Raw genomic sequence first — 16,551 nt, 5'->3', positions numbered from 1 at the left:
TTCATATCAGGCCTCCATATTGAGAGGTCTATTCCATTATCGGGAGTCTATTCGTAGACTTTAATGTACCGAGGTCCAGGCGGTTACCAGACTCAGCGAAGGTTTTCATATCATGACGGCCTTCATATCGTGAAGCTTATACGATTGTAAGACTGAACGAATAATTTTCCGCCCGGGGAATCTATTCATATACTTTCATATCCAGAGGCCTATGCGATTACTAGACACAGTGATCATTTTGCAGTCTGGATACTCTATTCATCGACCTTCATAACAAAACCTTCATTATTAAGAGATCCATACCATTATCTGGGGTCTGTTCATCGACTTTCGTACCCAGAGGTCTATGCGATTGACAGATGGAGAATCTATTCATCGAGCTTCAAGATAACCTTCGTGTTGAGAAGTCTATGCCGTTGCCAGGTTCAGCGAGTGTTTTGCAGTATTTGCCATCTGAAAGGCTTGAAAAATAGTTCTAACTTTGAAACTACCCGGCACTTGTCTTACTATCTTTTCCGATAGCCAGTACCTGGTAATATTCACTGTAAGGAAATGGGTGATGATGGCTTGCAACGGCTCTTCTCAGAGCCAAAGGGGGTTCTTGTGAAGCTTTCCAAATTGGTTCAACTTGTTCGACACATATTACCACCTGATCTGCAGAAAGATCTTCAACTGTCACTGAAATCTATAGAAGGCTATCCGCCAGTGGGTGCTTTTGAAGACAGAGTGGATAAACCCTTATTTAGCTTTACTTTTAAATTTATCAACACAAACCCGTGGCTGTGTAGGGATCTCTTACCACTCGACCCATGGCTTTTGCGAATGGCTCCAAAAGGTTGCTACTCACTTGCATCCAGCGCTCTCCATAGACTTCAGGACTTAAAGATTCTGACAGAGAAGCCCTATCAAATCGAGAACGTCTTGGTATATAGTAGGGTTACAAGGGTGTCGGGAAAAAGGTTTTTACTCCAAATAGCTCTATGTTGCTTATTCACATACAACTTAAAGCCAAAATGATGAAACTTTTCCCTTTCACCTGCTCCAATTACAGATAATCTCACGCTAACAATGTAGTTCAATTCCTGGTCGACTTCAGTCCTTTCACCGAATATTCGCCACAAAAGACGATCGAATGGTTTTAATTCATGCTGCAGATTTTTCCTGAAAATCTGTCATATAGTCCACGGACAGAGGCTGAGTTGTTGAGAGCACTGTATAGTTCACAAATTTGGGATAAAAAGCACCCGTTACATATACTCACATAAGTAAAAAGCTATAAAAAGGCAAAAATCTTGACTTTAGCGGTGAGCTGACTTGTAAAGTTTCAAGCGCAATGTATGTTGAACTTTAAAAATATTTGCACAATATAAAAAATCATCAAGCAGTGGCGTCGTCACCAGCAGAAGCCGTAAAAAGGGATTACTATCGCTCATGTTTATTAATATTTTTTATTACTTCAGCACGGCATTGACTGCAGCGCCGTCTATCATTTTATTATTTTAGAGCGCATACTATATTAGAAAAATATGCCGACCTTCTGACGACGTTACTTGACAAACCGAAATCATCGCGCTTGCGTTCAGACGCGCTGAGTACTTGACATTTTCTGTGTCGCGCGAGTGGTACTTTGCATTTCAATTTCCAACAAATGGCATACCTTCAGTTGCTTTGCTATTTGTTATTGCTTTTTTTCTTTCTAGTCCAAAATAAAAGTCATGGTACCCGCACTATTTGTTATTATTTGATTAAACGGCTACGCAGGCACGTCACCGCATACTTGATGCCGCTATTTGAATTTTTTTCCAGCTAGAGCCGCCATCTCGGAACGCTTGAGTGGCGGCGCATAAAACATTTTTTTCCACGTCGCTTTTAGCGTAATTAAACCAAGTAAGCCAAGTAAAGTCTACGCATGGCTGGCCAGCTGACTGCCACTGCCGCGGCACCTAATAGCTGACTACCTTCAGCGTCGCCAGCGTCAGCGTCAGCGGCAACTTCAACGTCATCATCATCAACGACATCAGCGTAGTCTCCCCATCATCAGCCGCGTCGTCGTCATTGCTGTGAGTGCTGCAGGGGTAATTGAACCGTGTCTAACCTTGACTTAGACGCTGTCCAAGTGCGCTTTACGATGGCTTTGACTTTGTGGGGCCATGCGCGGCTGTTGCAAGGCATTTGATGTTTTTTGTTTACCTTGATTGCTTAGCTTGAGTTTTTTTGCCTGTGTGCGCTGTTCAAGTGCGTAATTGCACACAGCTGTTGTTTCCACTGTTGTTGTTAATGTTTGTACAATGTGCTATAACACTTTAGGCGGTTGAGTTGTGCTTTTGAACTTGAAAATTTTATTAGCGATTTTTGGGTGCGTACGGTGGTGCTTGAGCGATAAATCGCTTATGTAGTTTGAGAGCTCTCGAATGAGTTTAAATCTTTCAAATGCATTGCGAAGACCTTACCGTGAAGCTGAAGTGATGCAGAGACTGGCTGAAGAGTCTGAAGGACGGAAATGGGTGGTAAGCTAGTGTGCGAGATTTCAGCTGAAAGAAGGTGGAGAAGCGTTCGTTAGGTTCTAAGAAACATAAATGATAAAGTGAGCTCTGAAGTATCCGAACAGACAGCTTTGCTATTACATTTAAAATAAGTGTAGATTAGCTTAGGATGGGTAAGAAATTCACAGAAATCGAATAGCCATGACTGTGAGAAACGCAGCTCTCGAACAAGGGTTCCCTTGATTAACGCAGGTACTCTCCTTCATTATCTGGATACCGATAACATCATCTCGGAATATCGATATTATCATTTTCGAATATCGAATTGGATGGAATTGATTCCACGTATTCTTTATCTGAACTACTCCCGCCGAAGTTATTTGTGGGTACTGTCTAACATTGTATTAAGAGCCTTTTGCTAATTTTAAAGTATTTAATATTTGTAAGTTTTCGTGAGTAGACCTGAAGACCCTAAAACATGATTGTAAAGTGCCATCTGCAGCGCTAATTTGCATATTCGAGACTGTAAAGAGATTAGTACTGCTCTGTGTATTGTTTATATATGCTTCAAGAGATACTGATGATTACTAGTGCCGTTCTCAGCCGGATATACAAACACTTAATAAGGCCGGATATAAAAACACTACAGAGTGCTTTATTCTAAGAAAACATGAAAAAAAGTCTGATTTCATTAAAAATAATAAGAAATCGTTTAGTGAAATCATTGAAAAAAATGGAGTATTTATCAGATCCAATTTTCGTAAAATTTGTTTCACAAAAGCTGACAGACAGCCAAAAATCTATCGATCTTGTAGTAAGTGAATTTCTGGTAAATGGCGGGCAGTACTTTGATATGTTAATATGTTACTATTTTTTTTTTTTTAAGAAAAATGGCACAAAAACCAGTTGGCACAAAATTAATCACCCCATTGTAACTTTTGTAATTTTTGCAAATGGCGTCGTACGTCTATCGTATTTGACACTTGTGAACTAGACAGCTGCAGTATACGAACCGACATCTAATGGAGATCGTAAACGTTGAACAAAGATTTCCAATTCAAAATACTGTTTTTTTTATTTAGTAAAAAAGTTATAAAAAAAAAATTGGATGATTCGTTTTGCGCCAACCTCTTCTTAAGTAATGATAATTTGAACATATCGCATATTAACCAAATCGGACCATAAATGCCGCTTGTAGAAATGTCCCGACCACAGCGCCACCTAGCTTTGCTTTCCGTTGATATAACTTACACGGAATTTATTACTTTAAAAGTGTTCCACAAAAAATGATATTCACTTATTAATGCACCAACAAATATCCGGTGTACCTGCTATAAACGAAAGAGTACTGATTGACACAATAACAAATCAGCAGATATAGAAATCAGAGCGCATACATTTTTTTGCTCCGCCTATTTATTTCTGCCTATCATGCAATTCTTTTGAGAAAATGCTTCTTTTGCTTTCAAAATTTTAATATAATATTAATAAAAAAAAATATTTGAAAAGTTAGTGATATCAAACATTTCAAAGTTTCATCGCAAAAACAGTACCGCAATCGGTTGAGTAATTTTCGCTTTGTTGCGGTTTGAAAACGATTTTTCTACTACTAACAGATGCAAGTACATTTAGTTTTGGTGTATTCCTTGATAATATAGACTATAAGAGGTGATATTATATACAGCAAGAGATGTAGGTGCATACTGAATGCGAACCAAATCGTATCATAATAATTTTTTGTATCAATATCGTTCACAGCGCCACCTAGCTACGTTTTTTCGCACAAGTTACAAGGAAATGTGCGAGATTCCAGTTTTATAGCCAAGCATCTGGTAGATGACTTTGCAAGAAATTGATGAAAAACTTGGAAAGCCGCCAGCCACTTTCCCAGATGAAATTGTATGGGTTATCTGCAAGGAAAGCTCCCCAATCCCACGTATGCGTAGCTTCCTTTTTGCACTTTGCACCTTGCATCAGATTAATCGAAGACAATCTTCACCTGCCCATGGTAGACCACTTCATTCATGCATTTTATTATTTTCCATTAAGTTTATTCTATTTTCTTATAGGCACTCATCCGGTAGCAATTTGATGGCATCATTAGCTGCTGCACACGCATTGGCGCAACTGCGAGCGGAAAAATAAAACAGCAACAAATGAAAAAGTGCGATCGTCAATCATTCACTGAACGACTGCAGGTAAAAGGCTCTCACATGAATTTCTTTCTCACACCCGCTTTTGCCCCTCTTATTAATTACTTAATTACAATTTCCTTTCAAGAATTGCGCAAATAGGCAAACTACAAGTAAATCTCCACCGGATGTTCTACCAGTTCGCTGGCGACGTCACGCAACGCAACCCAACTTTTTGTAATTTGTCATAATTTGTACAATACCTCAACCGACCGATTGTTGGTTGGCTGAATTACCGGTTCACAGGGAGATTGACTGAAGAGCGAAGAGCTGAAATAAGCAAAGTAGGCAGCTGTCAATAGTGGCGGTAAGGGAAGGCAGCAATCAGGCGTATGAGCGCTAGAAAGTTGCGCGTGAGATGCTATTGACCTTAACGACAGTGGCGCGGAGAAGATAAGGAGTGGAGCGACCGATAGCAATGCGAAGATTAATAGCAACAGCTGTTGCTTGAGCGTCGTGTTGCCACTTTAATTAGGCCATAATTGCTGTAATACGCAGCGATTTTCACAAATTTGTAGCAGCAACAATAATTTAAAATTTAAACAGACATTTTTAACAAATGTATGACGTTTAATTTGAGGCAGCCACATATATAACTACAGACAAACATGTAATTGCAGTGTTGACTTGGGTAGTGTTGGCGTTTAGAAACCGCAATACACATTTAATTATAATGGCTAAATGACAGTAGCAGCAACAGCGCCACCAATGGCAGCAGAAATGCCAACGACCACGCTCAACTACTTGGGGAATATTTTAGATTGCACCGACAAAGAAAATTGTGTGGATTTGCAGGCTTCAGCTATAGTGGAGCACAAAAATCAACGGCTAATTGGCATTCGTTTGAGGTGTGTTTGGCATTACCAGTCTTTCAGCTTGATGAAGATAAAAGCAATAAAAAAAAAAAAAACAGGGCACAGCAGCAGTTAAAGATAGGATACCAGAAACTTGTGATGACAGCAGCAGCAAAGTATGCCCGCCCGAGCTAGTCAACAGGCGACCACTTGCAGGTATAGGTGCGAGTATATTTGTATGCAGACTGCTTGTGGCAAATAGGGAAGAAACAGACCAACGACGTGCAAAATGTAAGCTCGATCCAGAGTGCATTAGAAGTGGTGGCAGCAATCACAAACCGGCTTGACATGTCGGTGATCAAGAAAAGTTGAAGTATTAGATACACACAGAGGAACTGAGCAGCATTGAATGAAAAAAGGCAAACTTCGAAATAAAGAAATAAAATGAGACATGTAAGGACGTATCAGAGTAGGCTCGGCAAACTTTTCGTGAAGTAATAAGAAAATTTAGTAATATTAAAATATCGGAGCATATAAGGGTAGTACTTAAAGCTAGAAAGAAGTTAGTCGTTGTCTTTATCAATCCATTCCACGACCTTTCAAGCCGAAATGGTGGCATTAAATGATACAATTGAGTCCCTTTGAGCAAGAGTGCTCACCACGAAACAACCTTTTCACATTCACTCACTGTGAGACAGCGCTAATGGCACTCAACTCTGTCGCAAGCATTCCAAGCCTGCAGCGAATTGCCGCGGTTCCCGCCACGCAAAGGCGAGGCAATTTTCCTTTCACATTTTTTGGGGCACAACAACATACCAGACAGTGAGGCAGCAGAAAAACTTGCAAGAGAGGCCGTTAACGGAATTAAGCAAGCCACACGTCATCTAGAATTTCACAGAAGATAATTTTTTCTTAAAGACCCTGGATCAAATTGGAAGGATTTTGGAAAATTGCGAGGCAAAATGAACTGAAAGAAAAGAAAGATATCTAACGTAATGGGGAAGCGCAAACTGATGGGCTATTTTTCACAAGTATAAAAATATTTATTGTGCTCATTAGAAACCAGCACCAAACAACTCTTAAAAGTTTAGACACAACTCCAGTGTGGAAGGCGGAAGCTGGCCAAAACCGGTGAAAAGAATTTGTAGCTCTGTCAGAATGCGTTTCCTATGTACTGCTACAGACTGGCATCTCATGTAGAGCGACACCTCACCTTCACGATGAGTGTCAGATGACACACACATTCTGCGAATGAGTAACGATAGAACTGTGAAAAAGATATTCGAAACAAATCCACAAGGCAATAAAAGAAGAGGTCGTCCAAGAAAAAGAAGCCCCTGTATTAGCTAGAACCCGAATGAAATGTTTAGGAGCTCTACAATATGAGATGTTAGAATGCCTCTCTATGTGATAGTTTTCAACCAGCCAGGCCAACTTAACCGAACATAGAAGCAGACGCACGAGCTGTGGGCATGTCTGAGGACAAAAGAAAAGCTGAAGATCGAGTGGCCTGGATAAGGGAAGCAATGCTTCACCCCGAACTGTGATACTATGATGATGATGATATCTCTATGTTATGAGAATTTTCTGCTCTCAACCGCAAAATATACAAAAAAGAACCCTTTATCGAGCAGTTAGTGGGTTAAAATGTTAGAATTTGTATTCAAATTGAAAGAATAATAGCTTCCTATTCTGAAACACAAACACAATTGCAAAGTTGGGAAAACTGACGAAGAAAATTCAGACGTACCTTCTGATCACCGATGCACGTATTTTTTTGTTTTTGTTTTTCTTTGTTCTCCTCTAAAAGAAAAGTCCTTGTACTTTGTTACATCACCTACAATTTTTGTCTCTTACTAAGAAATAGCCTGAAAATTATTGCGCATATTATTTCCTACAGGGTATTTTATAGAAACTCGTAGATCTGTAGCACAGCCGCTTGTTGCAGATATTTTCAACTATTTTCTGCAAACTCATTGGTATTTTGTGCATTTTATTACAGCGCAAAGCGTGTAAGTTGTTTTAATAGTGGCCGCTATTAATCTTGAACTTGCTCCACTACCACCAAGTTGCGCATGCGCACAACCACTCGCTCATACACGGTTGGGTAATGGCCGTAATAGCTGGTAAATGCCAAAAACAAAAAAAAAATTATAAAAACAAGGCAGCCAACCAGCCATTGCTTGGTATGAGTTCACTGCAACACTCGGCGGTGCGTTGTGCGCATGCGCGAAGTGGCGAAAAAATGTGACCAGCGCGTGACCACAAATTGCCGCTATACATAGCAAATAAATGATTAATGATTTTACGTGTCACATATACATACACATACATTTTTATATGCATATATATCATTGAAATTTGCAACACCATTATTATGAGCAAATATTTTTCAAGCTTTACTTTCATTAAATTTCGAATTTTTTGCAGAAAAATTAAAAAGTTTTAAAGTTTTTGTTGTGGAAAATGCAATTTAATTTTGCTGTCACTACAAAAATTTCAAGTGTTAAATTTTTTTTGTTTTGCTTTTTTTTCGTTTTGCATAGCTAAAGCCATTTGCTGGTTGTTAATTAACTTTCTTCCGCTCAAAATCCACTTCCACATGCCACATACATTTTAATTAAATGATCGTGTGACTTCGCCGACTATGCCGTTATATTTCGCGGTGTTAATTTGCAACAGTTAATTTTTATTGCATTGCACTGCATACACACACACACATACATACATAGAAACATATGCGCGCATATACAGAACTCCATTTATTTACTCAATTAGTCAGCGTGCGCCAACAAGCGAGCAATCGAAATGTGAATGCAGTTTAATTTACATTTGCCGCACCAGAGTTCCGCTATGCGTCAAACGCAAAACGCCCACATACAAATATATACAATCATACATACACACATTCGCAGATATGTAGAATAAAGCTAGTTGCAAGCGTTTGCAAATGGCAAAATAAAAAATTAAAAGTATTGAAAGCAAAATAAAAAGAACAACAACAACTCACAGTGACAGTTGCAAGCGCGTTGTTGTTCGTCGACATCACCACAAAGCAACACAACTCAATTAACACCAAAACGAATTGACAGCGCGGGGAAGTGGAGAATTGAGGGAGTGAGTGTGTGTGCAATGGCGGAGGTGGAGGCGGTGAATATTTCGACGAGCCAATTCAATTGATGGCACATTTTCGTATACCTGCTATTCGCCGTTCATATGAAATCGCTCAGAACAGAGTCGTGCAACATATTGAGACACTTTTTAATACAAACATCAAAGCAACAATAACAACAACACCAACAATGGCAGTGAAAGAGTGTGAAGCAATCAAGTGAATGACGAAAATGAAGTGCAGTTTGTTGACTTTGTGCAGTTATGAAAAATAAACAAATTTACATGCCAATCGAAATGGCAGTGAGTCAACAAATCCTTGAACACAAAAACCGTCTAAATTGAAAATTATGCTTCAGCGCAAAAATCGCTTTATTCAACCGTATACGAACTGCGGTTGCATGGAGGAAGACCATAAGACGAAAATGCGTTTTCCGATATATGCAGTTTCGACTAGCACTTAATATAGCCTCCACTTGGAGTTAGAGGAAATTATGATGATGATTCTGTCAAAAAGTGCTTTAAATGCCAAAAATGTATTATAAGATCTGTAGATTAGGTTAGGTTAGCCAGGCTGCATGTCTAAGACAAAACACTCGGTTGCCCAAAGGTCCATTGTGATACCTGTATTTGATTTCCATCCCCTAACTAAGTGGCCCGAAAAAATTATAATTTTAAATGTTATTTTTTTTGCTCTTCTTCTTCTTAATTGGCGCGATAACCGCTTACGCGATTTTGGCCGAGTTCAACAAAGCGCCTCAGTCGTTTCTTTCTTGTGATAACCGGCGCCAATTGGACACACCAAGTGAAGCCAAGTCCTCCTCCACCTGATCTTTCCAACGCAGAGGAGGCCTTCCTCTTCCTGCTACCACCAGCTGGTACCGCATCGAATACTTTCAAAGTCCATTCGCTTTGCCTCTTTATCCAGTTTGGAGAAGGCAGAACTAACAGCGCGGTTGTTAAGGCCGATGATATCGATAACATTGGCATACGCCAACAATTGTAGGCTCTTATAAAATATTGTGCCTGAGCGATTAAGTTCTGCGGCTCGTACGATGCTTTGCAACATCAGGTTAAAGAAGTCACACGACAGCGAGTCACCCTGTCTGAAACCTCGTTTGGTATCAAACGGCTCGGAGAAGTCCTTCCCAATTCGGGCGGCGGTGCTGGTGTTGAGCAACGTCATCTTGCAAAGCCGTATTAGTTTTGTGGGGATACCAAATTCAGACATCGCGGCATACAAGTAACTCCTTTCCGTACTGTCGACTGCAGCTTTGAAATCGACGAAAAGATGGTGTGTGTCGATTCTCCTTTCGTGGGTCTTTTCCAAGATTTGGCGTATTGTAAATATTTGGTCGATGGTAGACTTTCCATGTCTAAAGCCACACTGATAAGGTCCAATCAGTTGGTTGACGGTGGGCTTCAGCCTTTCACACAATACGCTCGCTAGAACCTTATAGGCGATATTTAGAATAGTAATCCCGCGGTAATTGGCACAGATTGCAGGATCACCCTTCTTATGTATTGGGCAGAGCACACTTAAATTCCAATCGGCAGGCATACTTTCATCCGACCATATTTTGCATAGAAGCTGACGCATGCACTTTACCAGCTCCTCGCCGCCATGTTTGAATAGCTCAGCCGGCAGCCGGAACGACAATTCCGTCGTCAACGATTGGGGTATCGGGATCTTCACATTCTCTGTGACATGCGCAGCTGTCACTATTTAACAGGTTCGAGAAGTGTTCCCTTCATAATTTAAGATTGCTCTGTACGCCAGTCACCAGATCGCCGTCTTTGTTCTTACAGGAAAACGCCCCGGTCTTAAAACCTTCTGTAAGCCGCCGAACTTTCTGGTAGAATTTTCGGGCGTTGTTCCTGTTGGCCAGCATCTCAAACTCCTCGCACTCACGTATTTCGCCCTCTTGTTTCTTCTTTCGGATAATACGTCTCTCTTCCTTTTTTAGCTCTATGTAGCGATCCCAAATGGCTCGAGTTGCGCCCGATCGCAGCGTGGCTCTATAGGCGGCATCCTTTTTTCCAGCGGCAGCATGACATTCCTCGTTGTACCAACTGTTTCTTCGGGCTCGCCGGTATCCGATTTCTTCTTCGCCGGCGGTACGTAGGGAACGAGAAATGTTGCTCCATTGCTCGTGCATGCCGGTTTGTTGGGCAGTGGTCTCTTAGAGCAGGAGTGAGGTCGAGTGGCGAATCTTCTGGCTGTCTGTTGTGATTGCAGCATTTCGATGTTGAACATTCTTTGCGTAGGTAGATGTACGTTTTTTGCGGCACAGAGGCGGGTGCGCAGTTTGGCTGCAAGAGGGTAATGATCCGAGTCGATGTTGGGTCCTCGGATCGTACGTACATCTAATACACTAGAAGCGTGTCTTCCATCTATCACAACATGATCGATCTGGTTTCGTGTTTTTCGATCAGGAGACAGCCAGGTAGCTTGGTGTATCTTTTTATGCTGGAATCTGGTGCTGCAGGCTACCATGTTTCGGGCCCCGGCGAAGTCGATCAGCATCTGTCCGTTACCGGATGTTTCGTTGTGCAGGCTGAATTTTTTCCGCCAAACACGATTTTTGTGTCGTACGGTCAAGTCAATCACAGTGTACGGTCAAGCTCAGAGCCTTTCCTTACACACTCCTGCACTTTTTAAGTTTCCTTCACTCCAGAGGGGCTGGGACCTCCCAAAACATGGTGTTGTGTTGTTGGATAAGCGAGCTCGCCCTCGTGCATTCTTTAACACATCTTGAATTAATGCACATTGAAGCCAGAGCCTTGATCGCTGCTTGACTATCAACAAAAATGGTATGGTTTGCCGGAGATAAGTCCATTAGTCGTATCGTTTTTGCTGCTTTGTCTGTAGCATAGATCTCAGTTTGGAAGAAGCCACACCGGTTTTGGAGTCTAAAGAACCAATTTAAGATTACTTATTTCGAGTACACTCCTTCACTGGTTACTTACTTTTTTCAGTTTCTTTTTTTAATTCTAAATAAAATGTTCGACAATTTTAAGAAAATTTTTAGAAGTCTCATAAACCCGGTGCAAAGGTTTAGATCTGAATGTTTTTTAGTTTAGAATGAATAAATAAATGAATATTAAAAAAAACTAATGAAAATTAAAAAAAGGAAATTAGTCAAAACCCGTGAAAATATCCCGTTTCTAATTAAGTGTTATTATTTTGTAATTTGATTGCCGTGAAAACTGCGCAATTTTGCAACTTCCAAGTGTAACAGTTTTACTTAAATATGTCATGTCTTCATTACCCTCCGCAGCTACACTCATTCGCTTGCATAACTTTCACAGCGACTTCAAACTACTTTTAGTTATTTTAGTCATTGTATGACTCGCCCGATTTCTTCATATAAATTTCATTATTATTATTACAGCAACTGTGATGAAAAAAGAGAGATGGCCTTTTCAAATTGTTTACTTAAATTGGCGGCGTTGCCACTGTTACCGCTGCCTCGATTATGTCACGGTAATTTTTCACATCGCATAAAATCATATTGAAATGCCTTTAAGGCGCTTCCACCAAACAGAAAGCAAAGCAAATTAACAACAAACAATAAGTCATAAATGCTGCAATTAATTTGAGGAAAAATAAAAATTTGCAAATCATTCGCATTGCATTATAAATTTACAAGAAAGAAAAGCGCTTTGTCACTGGGCACTCTTTCGCCGCAGCGAAGGTAGATTTGGCGCGCATGCGCAACAACAAAGAAACCTTGAAAGCGCGCAGAAGTGTGTGAGACTGTGGAATTGAATGAAATTATAGGAAAATAGTGTTGAAGTGAGAGACGCATAGTGAAAAGCAATTACAGCTAATTGTTCGGAACGATTTTACGCCAGTCATCGCGTCATGCTTCATGTCATTGCTGTGACAAAATGTGATGAAGGTATTGATGCGGTGACGGTCAACACCTGCGCCGCACACCAAGTGACGCCCAAAGTTTACAAATTTACAATCGTTGACAATACCACACCAAAGCTGTGCTGCACCGACTTCGCGCATGAGACGGGCTGTGTTGCAAGCGCGTTGACAGCAGGCGGAAGTGGCGGCTGGGCTACGCTTGATTTGATGGCTTAACTCGCGATTGGGCTCAGCCTCGGCGTCTGCTATATAGGCTTGGCGCTTTAAGTCGCCATATCGCTGACATAAATTGGCGTGCGTACATTCACACACACACAGAAAAAAGTGTTGACGTTGTGTAAATAAAAGTAACGCTTCAATGTTGCTTGCAATGGTGTTGCAAGCGAGCAGCAAAGGCTTTTAATTAAGCAACTACTTTGTCACACAATCTTGTCAAAAATTGCCCAAAAAATTGCTGTTAACTCAATGGCCACGAGTATGCACGCGCATGCGCGTTGTTACTAATGAAAATTGCGCCCACTTTAGTGATGAAACACGCCTTTTAGTGCGCAGCACACAGCTGTAAAAAAAAAAATTTGTTTATTGCTGTAAGCGATTATTTTCTTTAGGGGGGATATCACTGAGTTTCAAAATATGTGTTACTTCAATCATTTGTATTCCCTTTGAACACTTCTCTCTATTTCCTGTAATTCATTTTACAATTACTTTTTCACGCTGTGCGTGCAATATGGCGTATCGGAGCTATGGCTTTTGCAAAAGACTTCAACTTGCAATGCAAAAGCAATGTCATGTTGCCAAGTTTTAGAGTACTTTTGAAATCTAATTCTAAATCTATTCTGTAATGCTAAAAGTGCCTTTGAAATATACCTGCAATGAAGCGTTGCCTTCGTAAGCCAAAGCTGGTGAAACTTGCCAACTCCTATCGTACATTTAAACGCTATTAACAATGCAGCGTTGCCAATTTTGACAGTACTTTTGGAAGCTAAAAACCATGCGACAATTCTTACAGTGCATTTGAAAAGTAAAAGTTGTGCTTTAATGCAAATTCACATATTGCTTATGAAAAGCAAACCGGTACTACGTTACCGATTTTCGAAGGGTTGTTGAAATTTGCAACCCATGGTGTGCTCCAATTTTCAAGGAACTTTGTGCAACGTTGCCCACATTTATAGTACCATTGAATGCTAGACTTAGTGCAGCATTCTAAAGAAAGAAAATTATTTGGAAAGAAAGAAAAATATTTCTACGCGGACGCGAAACAATAAAGTTTATAATAAAAAGTTGCCCCATAGGCTTCGACAATTTGTTTGATTGTTTCTAAACGAAAATTATAAAAGCTTTTGCTCACATGAATTTAATCCGAGAGGGCAATGACTCTAAAAGAAATCATTCCGTCCTTCAACAAGACTTGACTGAAAGCTTTTTGGTCTGAATGCCATTATGATCTAAAAAAACTATTTATGATTTCATATTTCATGGCAAAGCTGAACTTTGAAGCGAACGTCAAAGTTAATTTTTCCCAATTTTGATTTTCGTGACCACAAGTGGCACTCCAAAACGAAACATTAATGAGTTTTAAGCAAACACCTACGTATTGCAATATCTACCTTGAAATAGCTGAGCCTGTTTGCTTAAGACAACAAGCTCTCATTTGTTGCGAAATCTCGCACCGAAGCAAAAAATGATCACCACCACAAATCATGAACCAAATCAAGTGAAATGAAATTACATAACTCGTCAAATGCAAAACAACGCAAAAGAATTGAAAATACTGCAACGAAAATATATTTCTAAACCGCGCTTGCCACAACTGATGATGGTCAGATATTTCATATGTAACTAGAAAAAAATTATAATAATCAACCTTGCAGCCATGGCAGGGAATGACGTGTGCAAAAAATCAAAGCGAAAAGAAGAAATTTATGCTCTTGATACAATGTTTAGAAAGTGGTTGGCGAAAATATTTTGCAAATATCTGCATAGCCATGAATTTTTATTTTTTATATTTTTGGTGCGCAAAAATGCTGAAATTCAGTGCAAACAAACGACTGCTGAGATGAGACATGTAAGTGTAGCATAAATACAAACACAAATATAAGCATAAGCATGCCAGCAGGGAAATCCTCTACAAAGTGCGCTTTAGTGAATTTAGAACCATGAGCTTTGGCATAAAAGCAATTGGTAAATTTACACAATGATGCCGAAAGTAGTGGCATTACATTTTCGATAATTCGGAATTAGTGCTGAACTGGAAAGATGCTAGAATTTCGAACGTTTTCTGTTTTGTTTTTGATAGTTCCAAACTAGTTTCAAATTCAGACATCTACCTATGTTATGTTAAACAAAGCTGAAATCTAGTGGGCGCTGCTGCCAAAAGGTTAAGACATTGGCTAGCCATACAACGTTGCCAATTTTTACAGTGCACTTGAAAGCTAAACGCAGTGCAACGTTGCCATTTTTAATTGAAATTTTCAAAGCTAAAAATAGTGAAATTTTGCTAATTTTTACTATATACCATTTCTTTATTCCACAGGCAACAGGTACATTTTAACTACACTGAAATGCCTCATTGCACATCTTTTTCGATAATTTGGAGGCAGTACTAAATTTAAAATATTCGTACTAATAAATTTTAGTACTGACTTTAAAATATTCGTTCTAGAAAATAATAGTACTAAACAATTGGTACTAGTATTTGGCGCTAAATAAAATAAATATTAGTACTAAATAAAATAAATATTAGTACTAAATAGAATAAATATTAGTACTAAAATGTTAGTACTAATTTTAAATTTAGCACTTAGTATTTAGTGATAAAATATTAGTACTAAAATAATAGATATAATTATATAATTTAGTCCTAAATAAAGTAAATGTTAGTACATACTGAAATATTAATATATATATGTATATATAAATAATTGGCGCGTACACCCTGTTTTGGGTGTTTGGCCGAGCTCCTCCTCCTCCTTGTGGTGTGCTTCTTGATGTTGTTCCACAAATGGAGGGACCAACAGTTTTAAGCCGACTTCGAACGGCAGATATTTTTAAGAGGAGTTTTTTCATGGTAGAAATACACTCAGAGGTTTGCCATTGCCTGCCGAGGGGCGACCGCTATTAGAAAAATGTTTTCCTTAATTTTGGTGTTTCACCGAGATTCGAACCGACGTTCGGCGGCCGCTGTACTAATTTTAAATTCAGCACTAAGTATTTAGTATTAAAATAATAATATATATAATATATAGTATATAAAGATATATTAGTACTAAAATAATAGTATGAAATGTTTGGTGCTAATAACTATAAGTAGAAATATTTTACATTTTGTACTTGCTTCAAAACTATTTAATATTTAGTACTAATACTTTATTACTTAGTACTACTTGTATTAAAGTATTAGTACTAAGTACTAATTTGGCTATCAAAACGGCGCTTTAGTGCTACTTGAGGAGTGCCAGACTGGCACTTCGACCATTTCATTTCACTTATTTGGCATTCAATGTAACGTTGCCAATTTTCGACTGTGTTATGAGAAGCAAAACTGTGATCTACCCCGCGCCGATACCGCTAACGTAGTAGTCAACGGTATGGAACTTTTAATGTTGCTTAATTTTTAAATCGCTTGAAACCCAAAAGTGGTGCAACATTGCCATTCTTAACCGAAATTTCGAAAGCTAAAAATAATGCCATGTTGCCAGTTTTCATAGCACCTTTCAAAGGTTACAAATATTACGAGAGAGATGAGAGCGCGCAGCGAATAAAAACATTAACCGAATACTTAGAGTGCGATAGAGAAACTTGCGACAGGCAGACAAATTCTGAATGTTTTTAATATGTTTTACCTCAGTTCATACACTTTATAATTTACATTTCTGTTGCCATAGTTTACTGCGGTCTCCAGCAACTAGGTAACGATATAAACTTGATAGCGAAAATGCAGATGTGATCACAAGGGGAGTCTACTTTTGAATACTATATACCATTACCCATGAGCCTAGCGATTTGATTACCGCTTCGTTAGCAGTATACATTTTAAAATCGATGGTTGTTTTCTATAGCAGCTAATTCTGCTTAAAACAACACTAGACTGA

At 39.3% G+C, this 16,551-nt stretch overlaps 1 protein-coding gene across 1 annotated transcript in view; it reads right to left on the bottom strand.

The window, feature by feature from the left end:
* The window catches only part of LOC128859216 (uncharacterized), a 261,658-nt gene that overhangs the window by 80,895 nt on the left and 164,212 nt on the right, over window positions 1-16,551 (bottom strand). The window lies entirely within an intron of this gene.

This window comes from Anastrepha ludens, chromosome 3 (assembly GCF_028408465.1).
Source record: "Anastrepha ludens isolate Willacy chromosome 3, idAnaLude1.1, whole genome shotgun sequence".
In the NCBI taxonomy this organism is placed as follows: domain Eukaryota; kingdom Metazoa; phylum Arthropoda; class Insecta; order Diptera; family Tephritidae; genus Anastrepha; species Anastrepha ludens.
Note: the sequence above shows the minus strand (reverse complement) of the source record. Positions and strands in the feature narration are given on the sequence as shown.